The sequence below is a fragment of the Salvelinus alpinus genome, chromosome 9, assembly GCF_045679555.1.
Source record: "Salvelinus alpinus chromosome 9, SLU_Salpinus.1, whole genome shotgun sequence".
NCBI classification, from domain to species: Eukaryota; Metazoa; Chordata; class Actinopteri; order Salmoniformes; family Salmonidae; genus Salvelinus; species Salvelinus alpinus.
In genome coordinates, this window is record NC_092094.1 from 61,799,960 (window position 1) to 61,819,904 (window position 19,945).

General features: G+C 43.1%; 1 protein-coding gene across 4 annotated transcripts in view; it reads left to right on the top strand.

Annotated features, from left to right (window-relative positions):
• Window positions 1-19,945, top strand: part of osbpl5 (oxysterol binding protein-like 5) — a 110,510-nt gene that overhangs the window by 5,569 nt on the left and 84,996 nt on the right. For 3 of the 4 annotated variants that reach the window (XM_071326846.1, XM_071326849.1, XM_071326845.1), the window contains one exon: window positions 16,109-16,170. The exons of the other annotated variant lie outside the window; for it this stretch is intronic. The gene's annotated coding sequence lies outside the window, so the exon portion shown is untranslated. The remainder of the gene's footprint in view (window positions 1-16,108; window positions 16,171-19,945) is intronic. 4 annotated transcript variants of the gene reach the window in all.

Genomic DNA, 19,945 nt, shown 5'->3' on the forward strand with positions numbered 1-19,945 from the left:
GCGGTGGCTTTCCCATGCCATTGCCTTTTCAGAAAGTTGCTGGGAATCACTGATGCATTCTGTTCATGTCTTATGATGGACCATTCATTTGCCCAAGTTTAAGTTCAATACACTTAGTTCATTTCCAGACGTGAGACACATTTGATAGACAAACCAAAAGTAACAATTCTAGTGCTGAACCATTTTTCATGTTGTAGTCTCGAAAAAGTACCGACGTTTTGGTCTAACGTGCAACCTTATGTAGAGAGGGTGTGTGGGTATCAGAGGTGTCACACAGAACGGGAACAGCGGAAAGTGCCAATCAGTGGTGGGTCAGATTACCTAAAGGGGAACTTGTGACACCTGCTTGCACTTTGGCTCGTATTAGGGAGACCTCTGGTTTCAGCATGTGACTGGTCCACTGGGAAGGCACCAATCACCTGACTACAGCCATTATAGACGGGTGGAGGATGTGAACATACTTACACGTTATGTCATCGATCTAATATTTTCTATTATTTTTGATCTGAACTGCAGACACAGTTCACCATGATGGACCAATTGAACCAATGACCACTGTAATACCACAAGGTGATCTCTTAAACCATAGATGCAGGCTCAAATCATCAATATGGGCAAAAGATCACACGCACAGTTGATGTCAATTGTCTTGTCCCGACCTAGAATTGTGGGCATTTGATTGACTTGCTGACTAACCAACTACAGCTTTCTGGAGGATGGCAACTGTTGCTAACCAAGCTTGAGTCTGTCGCCAAGACAAGCTCTCATTTCAAATGCATGGGAGCCTATGGCAAAAATAAATGGTTAAAATGGTTCAATCATTAAACAGTGGATTTGGGGAACTTCCAAAATGAATTCCTGAAATACAGAACCTGTTAATGTAATACTTTTTTCATTTGAAGCGATACAGATAGCATAGTGGTTAAGAGCATTGGGCAAGTAACTGAGAGGTCGCTGGTTCGAATCCCCGAGCAGACTAGGTGAACAGACTAGCTGTACCCTTGAGCAAGGCACTTAATCCTTATTGCTCCTGTACTTCACTCTGCATAAGAGCATCTGCTAAATGACAAATGTAATGTACAGTACCAGTCAAAAGTTGGTTAAGCAGCCGGCAAGTGCTCAGCATATGCGGGAAGTCATTCAAGACTGTTGGAAAAGCAGTTGAAGCTGGTTGAGAGAATGCCAAGAGTGTGCAAAGCTGTCAAGGCAAAAGGTGGCTACTTTGAAGAATCTTAAATAGTGTTAAATCAAAAATATATTGTACATTTAAGGTTGCATTTCAATTAACAGGTGTGCCTTGTTAAAAGTTAATTCGTGGAATTTCTTTCCTTCTTAATTCATTTGAGCCAATCAGTTGTGTTGTGACAAGGGTAGGGGTGGTATACAGAAAATAGCCCTATATGGTAAAAGACCAAGTCCATATTATGGCAAGAACAGCTCAAATAAGTAAAGAGAAATGACAGTTTATCATCACTTGAAGGTCCTGTAACATTTAAAGAACTTTGAAAGTTTCTTCAAGTGCAGCCGCAAAAACCATCAAGCACTAGGATGAAACTGGCTCTCATGAGGACTGCCACAGGAAAGGAAGACCCAGAGTTACCTCTGCTGCAGAGGATAAGTTCATTAGAGTTACCAGCCTCAGAAATTGCAGCCCAAATAAATGCTTCACAGAGTTCAAGTAACAGACACATCTCAACATCAACTGTTCAGAGGAGACTGCGTGAATCAGGCCTTCATGGTCGAATTGCTGCAACGAAACCACAAAGGACACCAATAATAATAAGAGACTTGCTTGCGCCAAGAAACACAAGCAATGAACATTAGACTGGTGGAAATTTGTCCTTTGATCTGATGAGTCCAAATTGGAGATGTCTTTGTGAGACGCGGTGTGGGTGAACGGATGATCTCCGCATGTGTATTTCCCACCTTAAATCATGGAGGAGGTGGTGTTATGGTGTGGGGGTGCTTTGCTGGTGACACTGTCTGTGTTTCATTTAGAGTTCAAGGCACACTTAACCAGCATGGCTACCACAGAATTCTGCAGCGATACACCATCCCATCTGGTTTGCGTTTAGTGGGACTATCATTTGTTTGGATGTTGGACTATCAGGATGTTGACCCAACACACCTCCAAGCAGTTTAAGGGCTATTTGACCAAAATCGAGAGTGATGGAGTGCTGCATCAGATGACCTGGCCTCCACAATCACCCGACCTCAACCAAGTCGAGATGGTTTGGGATGAGTTGGACCACAGAGTGGAGGAAAAGCAGCAAACAAGTGCTCAGCATATGTGTGAACTCCTTCAAGACTGTTGGATAAGCATTCCAGGTGAAGCTGGTTGAGAGAGTGCCTAGTGTGCAAAGCTGTCATCAAGGCAAAGGGTGGCTACTTTGAACAATCTAAAATATATTTTGATTTGTTTAACACTTTTTGGGTTACTACATAATTCCATATGTGTTATTTCATAGTTTTGATGTCTTCACTATTCTACAATTTAGAAAATAGTAAAAATAAAGAAACCCTTGAATGAGTATTTATTCTAAAATGTTTTACTGGTAGTGTATTTTGGAGTAGGATGTCCATTAAAAAAAAATTTATTCACCAGAAGTAACCTCAGTCGTTTTACCAAAAAATACCTATTGGAAACAATGCATTCCATACAACTGAGATAAAGTAGGCTATTTACTAGTTTACCATGCTAATTCTACTAATTCTACTCAATTTACCTACAGTTTGTGAATGTAAAACATCTGTAGGCCTACTGTTACAGATGTATTCCAATTTATCTAGGCCTAATACATTTATTACAGCTTGTCTTAATAAAGTGGGGTTCATTTCTTATCAAACTATGTTCAGCTTGTTCGTTGCACCTGGCTAATCAGTTATTAGTGGGATTCACTTTCAACCCAGTCTGTGGCTATTGTGGGCAAACTTTTTTTTCTCTTGGTTTTAATTGCTCAGTAGTTTAGTAAACGTTTCAAAAGCCTTTTTCAGACACCTCGTTGTAGCCTATGCAAAGACGTAGAAGTATCATTGAATTTGAAGCCCATTTCCTATGCTTGGTGTGTATTTGTGTCTCAACTCCAGCTCAGCACTGGTAGATGCTGTGGCCTACTTTTTCCCTGGGCAGAATAGAGCTGCACTGCATTGCAGCTGTGTGCTTGGGCTTCAGCAGTGTTTGGAATTGCATGGAAACTTGAATTAGAGGTGTACGCGTTTAGTTGAGTTAGAGCTCCGTCTTTTTCTCTACTCTGTTTCCTCCACGCTTAAGCTGTGCTTTTTCCTGATGAATCGGGAATCCTTGATTTTTATGACCTTCGGGAAATCTGTAGCCCTTGTATGCCTATAGCATAAGTACGCCGGGCCTGATTGGAAAGCCTCCCTCTATGTTTTTAAAGGATTTTGCAAACCTGGCTGTGACATTATGCGGCAAACTGTGATTTTGTGATTGGGTTTATGTTAAGGGGGGGGTCAAAGACAAATGTGAAGGAGGCCTTGCCAAAACGACTCAGGAACTCTCAATAAAGTTAAGAGGGCTGAAGTATAGGAGATGAGCGAGCCGCGACCGCTAATGTATGGGTTAGAAGAGGGTCTGGGTATTAGTGCCTGTCACGTGTTCTCTTCATTCATCTCTTTATATAGAGAGCTAAGATAGTCATAGACTGGTGGACACAGAGCCAATGAGCGCATGTTCACGACTTGCCTTGAGCGCTCACTGCAGCAGTCAGTGTGTGGTTACCTAGCAGCGATCTCTTCATAACTACTGCATTTGAGGTGAGAGGAGGTCTATTAGGAACTCAGTCAAACGGTGTGTTTGCTCGCTCACATATGTTCTCTTACCTTAGTTAAATAAAGGGCAGAGGCTGCGTATCCCAAGGTAACCGCCCCCCCCCCCCCCATCCCTTTTCCTCAGAGCTGAATATCCGAATCACTTTTTGTGAATGTGTTTCTTTATCTCTAACGTACAAATGTTTGGTCACCCTCCCTTCAAATGACTTACTGTCCATTGTGAAACATCCATGCAGCATCTGCATGCCGACTATTTGATCTCAATCAGTTTCATGGGAATATGCATTTAGATGTTCTTAAATTTATACAGCATTTTGAATTATGTACACAGAGAGAATTTGAGCAGATGGTCTTAACAAACTGTAGCGTACCTGTGTTTAGTTTAAATCAAAGCACATATTTTGCCTAGTGGCCCGCGCTGTTGAGTTTTGGCAACACGTGAGAAAAATGATCCTATTCCGAGGTGCATATTTAAGTTATTGGAAGAACTGTCCACATTTACTTTTCGTCAGCCAACGAGATGAGTAGGCCTAACAAACAGCAAAAGCACTAGACTATGTCAATCTACTATCCCCAATAGTACAAAAGTTGACCTATTCTGTGCAAAAAAAATTATATTCTGAGTATAGTCTGGGACAGTTAATACAACAACTTACAACTTTTTTTTAACGCGATGAGGCTGACGCAACAGATCAGAACGTTTAGCTTCAAACGTGTATGAAGTATGAGGCCACCTTCACATTATAGATAGTCATAGACTGCCAGCAGCATACCACCCTGCATACCACTGCTGGCTTGCTTCTAAAGCTAAGCAGGGTTGGCCCTGGTCAGTCCCTGGATGGGAGACCAGATGCTGCTGGAAGTGGTGTTGGAGGGCCAGTAGGAGGCACTCTTTCCTCTGGTCTAAAAAAAAAAATATCGACACACTGCCCTGTGTCGGGTGCCGTCTTTCGGATGGGACGTTAAACGGGTGTCCTGACTCTCTGAGGTCATTAAAGATCCCATGGCACTTATCGTAAGAGTAGGGGTGTTAACCCCGGTGTCCTGGCTAAATTCCCAATCTGGCCCTCAAACCATCACGGTCACCTAATAATCCCCAGTTTACAATTGGCTCATTCATCCCCCTCCTGTCCCCTGTAACTATTCCCCAGGTCATTGCTGCAAATGAGAACGTGTTCTCAGTCAACTTACCTGGTAAAATAAAGGATAAATAAAAAAAATAAGCGCAACAATTCGCACATGGCAGTAGGCTATAAGTGCAAACTTTCCATTAGCGTGAAAACACCAATATCAAAAGTGATCGCAAATGTGATTATACATGTCATGCTTTTATTATAAAGGTGCATTTTTATGGTAAAGGATCTTCCCCCAAACTTGAAACTCACGCGCTGCGTATGTATGCCAGTTAGGCTTCACACCCCTTGTAAAATCAGATTAATGTGCTTAAAATTAAGCACATTAATGAAGTTATTTGGCCACTTTAGTGAGGTGTGCGACTGATTTTGAAAAAGGCATTGTTTCTTGCCTTATGCTGGGCACCATTCACAAGTGATAATGTATAATTTACAATTGATGGGGCTAATATTTTCACCCATCACACTATTCTTGCGTTAATATTGTCTTTACATATGCTAAATAATATATGTGTGAAGTTTGTTTTGATTTAGAATGGACCATTTATCATGCACCGGTCTAGAAACGGTCTGGAGGAATAAAATACATGTAATCTCTGCACTTAAATAGCTAATGGAGGATGCTTTTTCCCTTGGTTCATTTTCATTCCAGCCAGGTAGGCTACAGCCCTGTTGTAAATATAAGCAAGTAGGCTGCTAATGACCATCAGCAGCATCAGAGCTTGGAGAAGCCTAATTACCGTGACTAAACGGTCACATGAAATATGACTGCCTTCATGACTCGTGACCGGCGGTAATATGGTCACTGCAACAGCTCAGTCCGGGTAGCTGTTTGGTTAATTATTTAGTAGTCTTTCTCTCTATATGTGTGTGTGAGAGAGACGCTGAGCAGGCCTACCACCGTTGTCAGCAAACTTAATGAATGTGTTGGAGTCATGCACGGTCACTCAGTTGTGTGTGTGAACAGCTACCCGGACTGAGCTGTTGCAGTGACCATATTACCGCCGGTCACGAGTCATGAAGGCAGTCATATTTCATGTGACCGTTTAGTCACGGTAATTAGGCTTCTCCAAGCTCTGATGCTGCTGATGGTCATTAGCAGCCTACTTGCTTATATTTACAACAGGGCTGTAGCCTACCTGGCTGGAATGAAAATGAACCAAGGGAAAAAGCATCCTCCATCCTCCAAGGCTTTTGAAAAAATGAAATCTCGCGTCTTGTGACGGCCGGCCGCCCAACAACCTGCCCGCTTGACCCTATCCCCTCCTCTCTTCTCCAGACCATTTCCGGAGACCTTCTCCCTTACCTCACCTCGCTCATCAACTCATCCTTGACCGCTGGCTACGTCCCTTCCGTCTTCAAGAGAGCGAGAGTTGCACCCCTTCTGAAAAAACCTACACTCGATCCCTCCGATGTCAACAACTACAGACCAGTATCCCTTCTTTCTTTTCTCTCCAAAACTCTTGAACGTGCCGTCCTTGGCCAGCTCTCCTGCTATCTCTCTCAGAATGACCTTCTTGATCCAAATCAGTCAGGTTTCAAGACTAGTCATTCAACTGAGACTGCTCTTCTCTGTGTCACGGAGGCGCTCCGCACTGCTAAAGCTAACTCTCTCTCCTCTGCTCTCATCCTTCTAGACCTATCGGCTGCCTTTGATACTGTGAACCATCAGATCCTCCTCTCCACCCTCTCCGAGCTGGGCATCTCCGGCGCGGCCCACGCTTGGATTGCGTCCTACCTGACAGGTCGCTCCTACCAGGTGGCGTGGCGAGAATCTGTCTCCGCACCACGTGCTCTCACCACTGGTGTCCCCCAGGGCTCTGTTCTAGGCCCTCTCCTATTCTCGCTATACACCAAGTCACTTGGCTCTGTCATATCCTCACATGGTCTCTCCTATCATTGCTATGCAGACGACACACAATTAATCTTCTCCTTTCCCCCCTCTGATAACCAGGTGGTGAATCGCATCTCTGCATGTCTGGCAGACATATCAGTGTGGATGACGGATCACCACCTCAAGCTGAACCTCGGCAAGACGGAGCTGCTCTTCCTCCCGGGGAAGGACTGCCCGTTCCATGATCTCGCCATCACGGTTGACAACTCCATTGTGTCCTCCTCCCAGAGTGCTAAGAACCTTGGCGTGATCCTGGACAACACCCTGTCGTTCTCAACTAACATCAAGGCGGTGACCCGTTCCTGTAGGTTCATGCTCTACAACATTCGCAGAGTACGACCCTGCCTCACGCAGGAAGCGGCGCAGGTCCTAATCCAGGCACTTGTCATCTCCCGTCTGGATTACTGCAACTCGCTGTTGGCTGGGCTCCCTGCCTGTGCCATTAAACCCCTACAACTCATCCAGAACGCCGCAGCCCGTCTGGTGTTCAACTTTCCCAAGTTCTCTCACGTCACCCCGCTCCTCCGCTCTCTCCACTGGCTTCCAGTTGAAGCTCGCATCCGCTACAAGACCATGGTGCTTGCCTACGGAGCTGTGAGGGGAACGGCACCCCCGTACCTTCAGGCTCTGATCAGGCCCTACACCCAAACAAGGGCACTGCGTTCATCCACCTCTGGCCTGCTCGCCTCCCTACCTCTGAGGAAGTACAGTTCCCGCTCAGCCCAGTCAAAACTGTTCGCTGCTCTGGCACCCCAATGGTGGAACAAACTCCCTCACGACGCCAGGTCAGCGGAGTCAATCACCACCTTCCGGAGACACCTGAAACCCCACCTCTTTAAGGAATACCTAGGATAGGATAAAGTAATCCTTCTAAACCCCCCCCCCTTAAAAGAGTTAGATGCACTATTGTAAAGTGGTTGTTCCACTGGATATCATAAGGTGAATGCACCAATTTGTAAGTCGCTCTGGATAAGAGCGTCTGCTAAATGACTTAAATGTAAATGTAAATGTAACAGGGAGTACAGGAGGGGACTAACAGGCCCCCGTGTTGCGGGGCAGATGTGTTGTTGCCTACCCTCACCACCTAGAGGCGGCGTGTCAAAGTCCAGTATCCAGTTGAAGAGGGAGTTGTTAAGTCTCAGGATCCTGAGCTTAGTGTTGAGCTTGGAGGGTACTATTGTGTTGATTGCTGAGCTGTAGTCGATGAAAGGGAAGTGTGGAGTGCAATAGAGATTGCGTCGTCTGTGGATCTGTTGGGTTGTTATGCGATTTGGAGTGGGTCCACAGTTCTGGGATGATGGTGTTGTGAGCCATGACCAGCCTTTAAAAGCGCTTCATAGCTACACATGTGAGCGCTACGGGGCGATAGTCATTTAGACCGGTTACCTTGGATGTTCTGGGTCAGGGAGAGGTTGCAAATGTCATGGAAAACACTTTCCAGCTGGTCAGTGCATGCTCTGAGTTTTGGTACTGGTAATCCGTCTGAATCCGGGGCCTTGTGAATGTTTACCTGTTTTAAGGTCTTACTCACATTGTGTGATCTCATTCTATGTAGCCAGTCGTCCCGAACAGCTTGTGCTCTCACTCATGGTTCAGTGTTGCTAGGCTCAAGTCACTGTTTAGTTCGCAGCTGGATTTCCCTTTGTAGTCCGGGATAGTTTACAAGCCCTGCCACATCTGACGAGCATCCAAGCAGGCGTAGTAGGATTCAAACCTCGTCCTGTATTGACGCTTTGCCTGTTTGATGGCTCATCGGAGGTCACAGTGGGATTTCTATTTGTGTGTGTGTGTATTTTTATTTTTTTACCCCTTTCTCTCCCCAATTTCATGGTATCCAATTGGTAGTTAGTCTTGTCTCATCGCTGCAACTCCCGTATGGACTCTGGAGTGGCGAAGGTCGAGGGCCGTGCATCCTCCGAAACACAACCCAACCAAGCCACACTGCTTCTTGACATGATGTCTGCCTAACCCGGAAGCCAGCAGCACCAATGTGTCGGAGGAAACACCGTACACCTGGCGACCGTGTCAGCGTGCAATGTGCCCGGCCCGCCACAGGAGTCGCTAGTGCACGATGGGGTAAGAACATCCCTGCCGGCCAAACCCTCCCCTAACCCAGACGATGCTGGGCCAATTGTACGCCGCCCCATGGGTCTCTCGGTTGCGGCCGGCTGCGACCGAGCCTGGACTCAAACCCAGAATCTTTAGTGGCACAGCTAGCACTGCGATGCAGTGCCTTAGACCACTGCGCCACTAGGGAGGCCACAGTGGGATTTCTTACAAGCGTCTGAGTTAGTGTCCCGCACCTTGAAAGCGGCAGCTCTAGCCTTCAGCACAGTGTGGATGATGCCTGTAATCCATGTTTTTTCTCTCTACTTTTCTCTCTGATCCTATCAAGGATCTCTCTGTACTTTGCTCTGCTCATTTTTCCCCACAGCATGATGCTGCCACCACCATGCTTCACCGTAGGGATGGTGCCAAGTTACGCTTGGCGTTCAAGCCAAAGAGTTCAATCTTGGTTTCATCAGACCAGAGAATCTTGTTTATCATGGTCTGAGAGTCTTTAGGTGCCTTTTGGCAAACTCCAAGCAGGCTGTCATGTGCCTTTTACTGAGGAGTGGCTTCCGTCTGGCCACTCTACCATAAAGGGCTGATTGGTGGAGTGCTTCAGGCCCTCACAAAATTAGTTTAATTAAAATAATTTGTCCTTCATCAGTGAAATACCACAAGGTCAATGTTTGTTTATAATCCTTTTCAAAATTATAAGCCTTTTCAAAACTACTGATTTAAAGGTCAATTCCCTTTTTAGAACCAACTTCACTGGTTTTAAAAATGACCTATGTGGCATCGATAAGAGACCGAAAACTATAATCTAGTGTCACTCTGACTACAGTGTGAATCTGATAACTTTGTTCATAAAGTTAATATTGTCCAAAATTGAGTTTTGTACAAGAGTTTGTCATGACTTACTGGTAGGTTGGGTATGGATTACAGTCATGCCCACTTGCCCAGTGCTAACACTTGAGAAGCAGCTAGGCTGATTGTGCTCTATCAGCTGTATGCTCTATCCGATCATAGCAGCCAGAACCTCCAGACAGTGAGACAGACCTGCCCATTACGCAGCGTCAGACTTGTTTTCATAAGAGAATAGAAAAATAAAATGAACACTCAGCAAACTACAGACAATACCCCATAATGACAAAGAAAAAACAGGTTTAGAAATGTTTGTAAATGTATTAAAAATGAAACTAATGCCTTATTTACATAAGTATTCAGGGACTCTGCTATGAGACTCGAAATTGAGCTCAGGTGCATCCTGTTTCCATTGATCATCCTTGATGTTTCTACAACTTGATTGGAGTCTACCTGTGGTGAATTCAATTGGTTGGACATGATTAGGAAAGGCACACACCTGTCTATATAAAGGTCCCACAGTTGACAGTGCATGTCAGAGCCAAAACCAAGCCATGAGCTCAAAGGAATTATCCGTAGAGCTCCGAGACAGAATTGTGTCTAGGCACAGATCTGGGGAAGGGTACCAAAACATGTCGGCAACATTTAAGGTCCACAAGAACACCGTGGCCTCCATCATTCTTAAATGGAAGAAGTTTGGAACCCCCTAGAGCTGGCCACTTGGCCAAACTGAGCAATCGGAGAAGGGCCTTGGTAAGGGAGGTGACCAAAAACCTGATGGTCACTCTGACAGAGCTCCAGAGTTCCTCTGTGGAGATGGGAGAACCTTCCATAAGGACAATCACCTCTGCAGCACTCCACCAATTAGGCCTTTATGGTAGAGTGGCCAGACGGAAGCCACTCCTCAGTAAAAGGCACATGTTAAATGTTTTTGCTTCTTCATTATGGGGTATTGTGTGTAGATTGATGAAAGACAGATTACAGCCTTATTCTAAAAAATATTTAATGTGACAGTGGAAATATGTAAGGGGTCAGAATACTTTCCGAATGCACTTTAAAACTTCTTAGAACTAGGGGGCGCAGTTTTCACTTTTGGCTAAAAAGGCGTACCCATTTGAAACTGCCTATTTCTCAGCCCCCGAAACTAGAATATGCATATAATAGATAGAAAAAACACTCTGAAGTTTCCAAAACTGTAAACATTGTGTCTGTGAGTTAAACAGAACTGATATTGCAGGCGAAAACCTGAGAAAAATCCAACCAAGAAGTGGCCCTGTTTTTGAGACCTCTCTGTTCCCATGCATTCCTATTGCCCATATAAAGGGATATCAAATTGACTTATTTTTCTATGTCTTCCCTAAGGTGTCAACAGCCTTTAGACATAGTTTCAGGCTTTTATTTTGAAGAATGAGCCTGAAAGGGCACATTGCGTAAGTGGATAGGTGGGGGCTCTCCGAGTGATTTTTGCGCAAAAGTGAAAGGCAGCCATTGTTTCTCTCGGTCCTAGTGAAAAGCCAACTGTCCCGGTTGATTTATTATCGAATAGATATTTGAAAAACACCCTGAAGTTGGATCAAAAACAACGTTTGACATGTTTCTGTGGACATTATGGATATAATTTGGAATATTTTCCGGCGTTGTCGCGAACGCTTTTTCCGGTGGATTCCTGTGGAAATATGTAAGCAAACAAACAGAGGTATTTGGATATAAGAAATATCTTTATGGAACAAAAGGAACATTTGCTGTCTAACTGGGAGTCTCGTGAGTGAAACCATCCGAAGATCATCAAAGTTAAGCGATTAATTTGATTGCTTTTCTGATTTTTGTGACCAAGTTACCTGACGCTAGGTGTTCTTATTGTTTTGTCGAGCGATCGATACATTTACACAAATGCAAGTATTGCTTGCGCTGTAAAGCATAATTTCAAAATCTGAGACGACAGATGGATTAACAAAAGGCTAAGCTGTGTTTTGCAATATTGCACTTGTGATTTCATGAAATTATATTTTATTATATACCGTTCGCGCTAGGCTACGCTATGCTAGTCAGGGTTTCTGATGGCAAATATCCGGGATGGGGAGTCCAGAAAGGTTTTAACCACCAACGCTTGATAAATATTGCATAAACAATTGTAAAGCATGAATTGCATGAAGAAATAATAATGTAAATATATCCATGTAAAAACATAACAATAGTTATTTGTTTAGTCAATGATATTTTAGTATAATTTTTAGTGATGCACGATATATCGGTGAACATAACGGAATCTGCCGAAATTAGCTAAAAATGCCAACATCGGTATCGGCCTGATGCCTAGTTTAACACCGATTTCAAAGCGTACGTACTCCTACCGGAGTTACACAGTAATAGCGTCACTGCTATTAGCTTCATGACATACTATGGAACGCCGTTTGTGTCTTTGCGTGTTAAAAAGATACACGTCAAATAACACTATTTGACGTGTTAAATAAACTTTTAATTTGACACGTCAAATAACACAGTTCTATTATAGAATGTTGTGTGTTCTGAATTTGCACGTGTAAGCCAAACGCAGTAGCACGTGTAGCACTGTCAAAGCTGTACAAAAAAGTCTGCAAACACCGACCACGAGCGATGTGTTTACAATACTGCGTTGGTAATAAAGCATTATTTGTTCAACCGCAACTTCTGGGGTAGCTAGCTAGCTTTAGCTTGGTACCTAGCCAGCACCAATACAACCAGCCTGAAAACAATGACTAGTAGAAACTGCAGTCATTTTCATTATTCTTAGCAATGATTTAGGAATCCTTGTGAGTAAGTATTAGCTAGGTAGCCACTTGTTGTTCGCCTATTGAAATTGAACTTCAGTTCATGAAATAAATAGCTAGCCAGCTACATAACCCTGTTGACCAAAGCTAAAGTTATAAGCAGCCAGCTAGCTTCATCTAGCTAGTGATGCTCTACCGAACCAGGTTGTTTTGTGAAGTTAGCCACAATAAGGATTTGGCACAATAGTGAAATTTGCGGTTTTCCTTCAAAATAAAAGTACCTCGTTGAAAGTGATGCAGAAGGTTACAATTGGTGGGATCATGCCATACACAAGGTTGGAATGTGAAGCAATGAAATGGGTTACCAGTCTACTCGGTGACACCCACAGAACACAACTGTGAAGAGTTTACCGAAATATTAGCGTTGTAGCTCTTATCGCAGGACTGTGACTGTGTGAAATCACCTCCCCAGTCAGCCTATTGTGTGTATTGCATTGTTAATTATTTATTTAAAAATCATACAATGTGATTTTCTGGATTTTTGTTTTAGATTCCATCTCTCATAGTTGAAGTGTACCTATGATAATAATTACAGACCTCTACATGCTTTGTAAGTAGGAAAACCTGCAAAATCGGCAGTGTATCAAATACTTGTTCTCCCCACTGTACATACAGTGGTGGCTGACTAAATACTTGTTTTCCCCCAATTGTGCAAGTTCTCCCACTTAAAAAGATGAGAGAGGCCTGTAATTTTCATCATAGGTACACTTCAACTATGACAGACAAAATGAGAAAAGAAAATCACATTGTAGGATTTTTTATGAATTTATTTGCAAATTATGGTGGAAAATAAGTATTTGGTCACCTACAAACAAGCAAGATTTCTGGCTCTCACAGACCTGTAACTTCTTCTTTAAGAGGCTCCTCTGTCCTCCACTCGTTACCTGTATTAATGGCACCTGTTTGAACTTGTTATCAGTATAAAAGACACCGGTCCACAACCTCAAACAGTCACACTCCAAACTCCACTATGGCCAAGACCAAAGAGCTGTCAAAGGACACCAGAAACAAAATTGTAGACCTGCACCAGGCTGGGAAGACTGAATCTGCAATAGGTAAGCAGCTTGGTTTGAAGAAATCAACTGTGGGAGCAATTATTAGGAAATGGAAGACATACAAGACCACTGATAATCTCCCTCGATCTGGGGCTCCACGCAAGATCTCACCCCGTGGGGTCAAAATGATCACAAGAACAGTGAGCAAAAATCCCAGAACCACACGGGGGGACCTAGTGAATGACCTGCAGAGAGCTGGGACCAAAGTAACAAAGCCTACCATCAGTAACACACTACGCCACCAGGGACTCAAATCCTGCAGTGCCAGACGTGTCCCCCTGCTTAAGCCAGTACATGTCCAGGCCCGTCTGAAGTTTGCTAGAGAGCATTTGGATGATCCAGAAGAAGATTGGGAGAATGTCATATGGTCAGATGAAACCAAAATATAACTTTTTGGTAAAAACTCAACTCGTCGTGTTTGGAGGACAAAGAATGCTGAGTTGCATCCAAAGGACACCATACCTACTGTGAAGCATGGGGGTGGAAACATCATGCTTTGGGGCTGTTTTTCTGCAAAGGGACCAGGACGACTGATCCGTGTAAAGGAAAGAATGAATGGGGCCATGTATCGTGAGATTTTGAGTGAAAACCTCTTTCCATCAGCAAGGGCATTGAAGATGAAACATGGCTGGGTCTTTCAGCATGACACTGATCCCAAACACACCGCCCGGGCAACGAAGGAGTGGCTTCGTAAGAAGCATTTCAAGGTCCTGGAGTGGCCTAGCCAGTCTCCAGATCTCAACCCCATAGAAAACCTTTGGAGGGAGTTGAAAGTCCGTGTTGCCCAGCAACAGCCCCAAAACATTACTGCTCTAGAGGAGATCTGCATGGAGGAATGGGCCAAAATACCAGCAACAGTGTGTGAAAACCTTGTGAAGACTTACAGAAAATGTTTGACCTCTGTCATTGCCAACAAAGGGTATATTACAAAGTATTGAGATAAACTTTTGTTTTTGACCAAATACTTATTTTCCACCATATTTTGCAAATAAATTCATAAAAAATCCTACAATGTGATTTTCTGGATTTGTTTCCCTCATTTTGTCTGTCATAGTTGAAGTTTACCTATGATGAAAATTACAGGCCTCTCTCATCTTTTTAAGTGGGAGAACTTGCACAATTGGTGGCTGACTAAATACTTTTTTGCCCCACTGTATATCATACACACACGTTTTTGTAATAATGACAATTGCAGCAATACTGAATGAACAATGAACACTTTTATTTTAACTTAATATAATACATAAATAAAATCAATTTAGTCTCAAATAACATGAGAACATATGTTAAAACGAACCACCAGCTTTCATGGGTCTTCAATATTCCCAGTTAACAAGTTTTAGGTTGTAGTGCAGAAAGAGAGCTTGTCTGCATGGTCCCCTGTCAGTCTGCTCCTCCGTGAAACACAGACCTTATTTGAAGTAGATCAAGACATTCTCTATGGAAGACATGAACGGTAAAATAACGAAGGAACCCCTTTCAAGTTCAGCCGCAAGTTATTACAGGAATTATAACGCGTCGACTATTTCTCTCTAAACCATATACCTTTGACTAATCCGGAAACTATCACCTCGAAAACAAAACGTTTATTCCGTTCCGTATTTTATCAAACCGGTGGCATCCATGAGTCTAAATATTCCTGTTACATTGCACAACCTTCAATGTTATGTCATAATTACGTAAAATTCTGGCAAATTAGTTCGCAAAGAGCCAGGCGGCCCAAACTGTTGCATATACCCTGATTCTGCGTGCAATGAACGCAAGAGAAATGACACAATTTCACCTGGTGAATATTGCCTGCTAACCTGGATTTCTTTTAGCTAAATATGCAGGTTTAAAAATATATACTTGTTTATTGATTTTAAGAAAGGCATTGATGTTTATGGTTAAGTACACATTGGAGCAATGACAGTCATTGATTGATTGTTTTTTATAAGATAAGTTTAATGCTAGCTAGCAACTTACCTTAGCTTACTGCGTTCACGTAACAGGCAGGCTCCTCGTGGAGTGCAATGTAATCAGGTGTTAGAGCATTGGACTAGTTAACTGTAAGGTTGCAAGATTGGATCCCCCGAGCTGACAAGGTTAAAAATCTGTCGTTCTGCCTCGTTCCTAGGCCGTCATTGAAAATAAGAATGTGTTCTTAACTGACTTGCCTAGTTAAATAAAGGTGTAAAAAAAATAATCTAAAAATAAACGGCAAATCGGTGCCCAAAAATACCGATTTCCGATTGTTATGAAAACTTCAAATCATCCCTAATTAATCGGCCATTCGGATTAATCGGTCGACCTCTAATCTGTACTGTGGTTTTCATCACTAACAGGGTAAACGGGCAGCTTCATCTACCCAGGGAGACATAAATGCTTCCCGTCTCTGGTCTTTCAGGACAACTGGGTGGGGCTCAGGAGTTGGTTGTGTGATATGGAGGGTGTGTGTCTGTGGGAGGGACGTGCAGACTCTGCCTGTGATTCATAAGGAGCATGTGATTCAGAATTCAACTTCTCTCTCTCTCTCCCAAGGTAAGGCAGACTGTTCTTACGTAGGCTTCTGGATGTGGTATCCTGTGCTGATCAGGTGAAAGGTAAGCTGAGCTCACTGCCTCAATCAGTCTGTGTGTTAGCTAGCAGTAGTGAGAATGTAGTTTTTGTGCCATACACACCTGTTTACCTGGTATAAACTAGTGGGAGTGTGGTGTTGCATAACAGAGCTAGTTTCTGGGCCAAGCTGATGGCAGCAAAACTCTTGTTTCAGTGTGGCACGCATGTTTTATGAGGGTGAGTCATGTTTGAGCACAGGCAGAAATTGGAAATGGGGCTTGTCCCAAAAGGTGCATAGTGCATTTTATTATCTTTATATGCCTCAAGTTTTTTTTTTTATGGTCTTTTGCCGTGTTTCATATAGGCCTAAAGTGTTTTACCTATTGTCATTTGTACCAAAATGTAAATCATTAAACCTAAATCAGTAAACCTTCACCTAACCTATTGATTTGGCTTAGTTATTCTCTCCCGAGGAGCACATTGCCACATGAGTGAACTGACTGCAGGTCAGGTGTGTCCTCTGAAATAAAGCAGGGAACCCGCTGAAGACTGAACTAGGATCCTCAGGCGGGGGTGTGTCTGAGACTTTTGGGTCGGTTGAAGGGAGTACATGTTTGGGAGGTTGTTCTGGGACAGATGGTTATAATGATACCCCCGGCTGCTATAGAAAGCACAGCAACACAGTTTGCCTGCAGGAAACGTTTACATTTTATACATAAGAAAAACCCTATAATGAGAAGGTGATTTTAGACGTTTTTGTATTCTCTCATTAGCACAGTGGATGTTTAGGTTGTGGGCTTTCCTGGTCGTTTCCTAGTTGTGTCATCGTGATCCACGTCGAGTATGTGAACAAACCGCTATGGAAATATTCAACTGTTATTGGGATTGAGATGCGTGTTTGTTCTGTTTTTAAGTTTCAACATTTTCTTTAGCAAGTCGCAAACTATAGCAAACTCTCTCTGAAATACTTGATGTATTTTAAAATCTCCACCTCCGAATTATATTCACAAGGCAGTGTGCGGCATTTATAAATAATGCATAGAACTAACACAACCTATTCCATAAATAGATATACAAGAGACTAATTAAGCAGTAATGGCAAGCTCTATGTCCGAACACACAGACAGGCTGGTCGGACAGGCTGAAATGGTAGGTAAAGTGGTCATGTAGCAAGCGTTTCGCCCTCTCTTATCAGGCAGGAAGCATGTTTACATTCTGCCTCTCCCATGTTTGTCTTGGCGAGTGAAAGTCCTGCCAACGGTTTTGAGATTTAACTGTAAATTACACGTAAACTAGGCCTAGTCTACGCTTAGAACACTTATGCACAGCTGAGATTATTCTGAGACAGCTGGGTCCTGTCCAAAAACTACCGCTGCACCGAGAGCGTCCTGACCCGTTGCATCACGGCCTGGTACGGGAATATCGCCGTCCACCACCATAAGGCCCTCCAGCGGGTGGTGAAGACGGCCCAGTACATCAGTGGGACCGTGCTACCATCCATCCAGGACATATACTCAAAGCTGTGTCTGAGGATGACATTGCTTCCCAGAAGGCAGTTTGGAACTCGTAGTGAGTGTTGCAATCAAGGACAGACAATTTTTTTGAGTTTGTTTTCTGCTATTTAGCCGACTGCTGGCGCTTATTGAAACCACGACTCCAGTCATGCAGGGCACTCTAGAATGTTATGTTAGCTTTCATTTTCTGGGGGTGACCTCCTTAGTGACTCTGGCTTCCTACTGAAATGCTCTCTGGCGGAGTGTCCCTGCTGCTCTGAGATACACATTCTTGCTACCTCTCTCAGGGCCTCTCTCTGGCTATGAATTATATCCCCTTCAAAGTGTTGTAGGAGGCAAGGCCTATGATATTATTAATGTGATCTATAAGGAAAATAAATGTGTAAAAGTTAACGAAATGTGTAAAAGTGACGCCTCTAAGCACTGAGATGCAGTGCCTTACACCGCTGCGCCACTCGTGGGCCTGTATACATTTCTATAAGTAGATAGACCCCGTATAAATTTAACATACCAGTTAAGAATTTGGCAAGTTTATTTTGACTCTGTCATAACTCCAATCCTTCTATATGGCAGCAAAAGTCGGTATCCCTTTTACAATCATGGGATAAAAGCCCCACTAAAATTTTACACCTGGAATTTTTGGGGTGTTGCTCAGAAATGCACCAATCCTAGCCTGTATGGCAGAATTTGGGAGATTCCCTCTAGCACTCCAAACTGAAAAAAAGAGCCACCAAATTCAACATGCAACAATTTCAACAATTATACTGAGTTACAGTTCATATGCGTAAATCAGTCAATTGACATGATTTCATAATCCTCTAATGTATGGATTTCACATGACTGGGCAGAGGCACAGCCATGAGTGGGCCTGGCAAGGCAGCCAATCAGAATGAGTTTTTCCCCACATGGGCTTTTTTACAGACAGAAATACTCCTCAGTTTCATAGGCTGTCCAAATGGCAGGTCTCAGACGATCCCGCAGGAGAAGATACCAGATGTGGAGGTCCTGGGCTGGCGTGGTTACACATGGTCTGCTGTTGTGAGACCGGTTGGACGCACTGCCAAGTTCTCTAAAACGATGTTGGATGCAGCTTATGGTAAAGAAATGAAGATTAAGTTTTCTGACAACCGCTTTGGTGGACATTCCTGCAGACAGCATACCAATTGCATGCTCCCTCAACTTGAGACATCTGTGGCATTGTGTTGTGACATGCACATTTTAGTGGCCTTTTCCCCCCAGCACACCTACTCATTCAAGGGTTTTTCTTTATTTGATGGTGGCCCCCTTGGTGGGTAATTCGACCAAGCTTACTACAAGTTTTTAGATAGCTGGCTGCTAGACTAATTTACACATCTAAAAAATGTTAGCTGATACGGCTGCTTGAGTGTCTGTTAGTGACTGACAATAAGAAATAAACTGCTGATGCACAACCAAATTTAGAAATAGCAATTTGTTTATTCTACTATTCCTAACTCTCAAATTGGTTTAGAGGGAGTCCTTTTTTTCACCTCTAAACTGCAGAGATTCACTTCCAGGCACACTTTTTTTTCTTCAATTTGAACCAATTTTTGTCAGGATCTAGGTTTCCATCCAGTTGGTGAGAGATGTTAATGCTAATATTCAAAAATCTGCATCATTTTTTAATTAGTTTTCCTACCAGTGATGTGTTTCCACAAAACTGACTTGTTGCGGATAAAAATCAGTGCGGGATGACAGTGCACAATATATACTTTTTTTGCTTAAGTTTTCATGTATTGAATAAAAAAAATCTAAAGTTCAATGTGTTTCCAACGCATTCAACTCTTCAGATAGTTTTGTCACAAAAAACTGTTACGTTAAATAGCAAATGTGCCTACTCTGGTCTTGGAATGTGATCTCTAGCCAACAGCTCACAGATACAGTACCGGTCAAAAGTTTGAACACACCTACTCATTCAAGGGTTTTTCTTTATTTTGACAATTTTCTACATTGTAGAATAATAGTGAAGACATCAAAACTATGAAATAACACACATGGAATCATGTAGTAACCATTTATATTTGAGATTCTTCAAAGTAGCCACCCTTTGCCTTGACAGCTTTGAACACGCTTGGCATTCTCTCAAACAGCTTCATGAGGTAGTCACTTGGAATGCATTTCAATTAACAGGTGTGCCTTGTTAAAAGTTAATTTGAGGCTCAAACGGATTAAGGAAAGAAATTCCAATCAGTTGTTGAGACAAGGTAGGGGTGGTATACAAAAACCAAGTCCATAATATGGAAAGAGCAGCTCAAATAAGCAAGAGAAACGACAGTCCATTACTTTT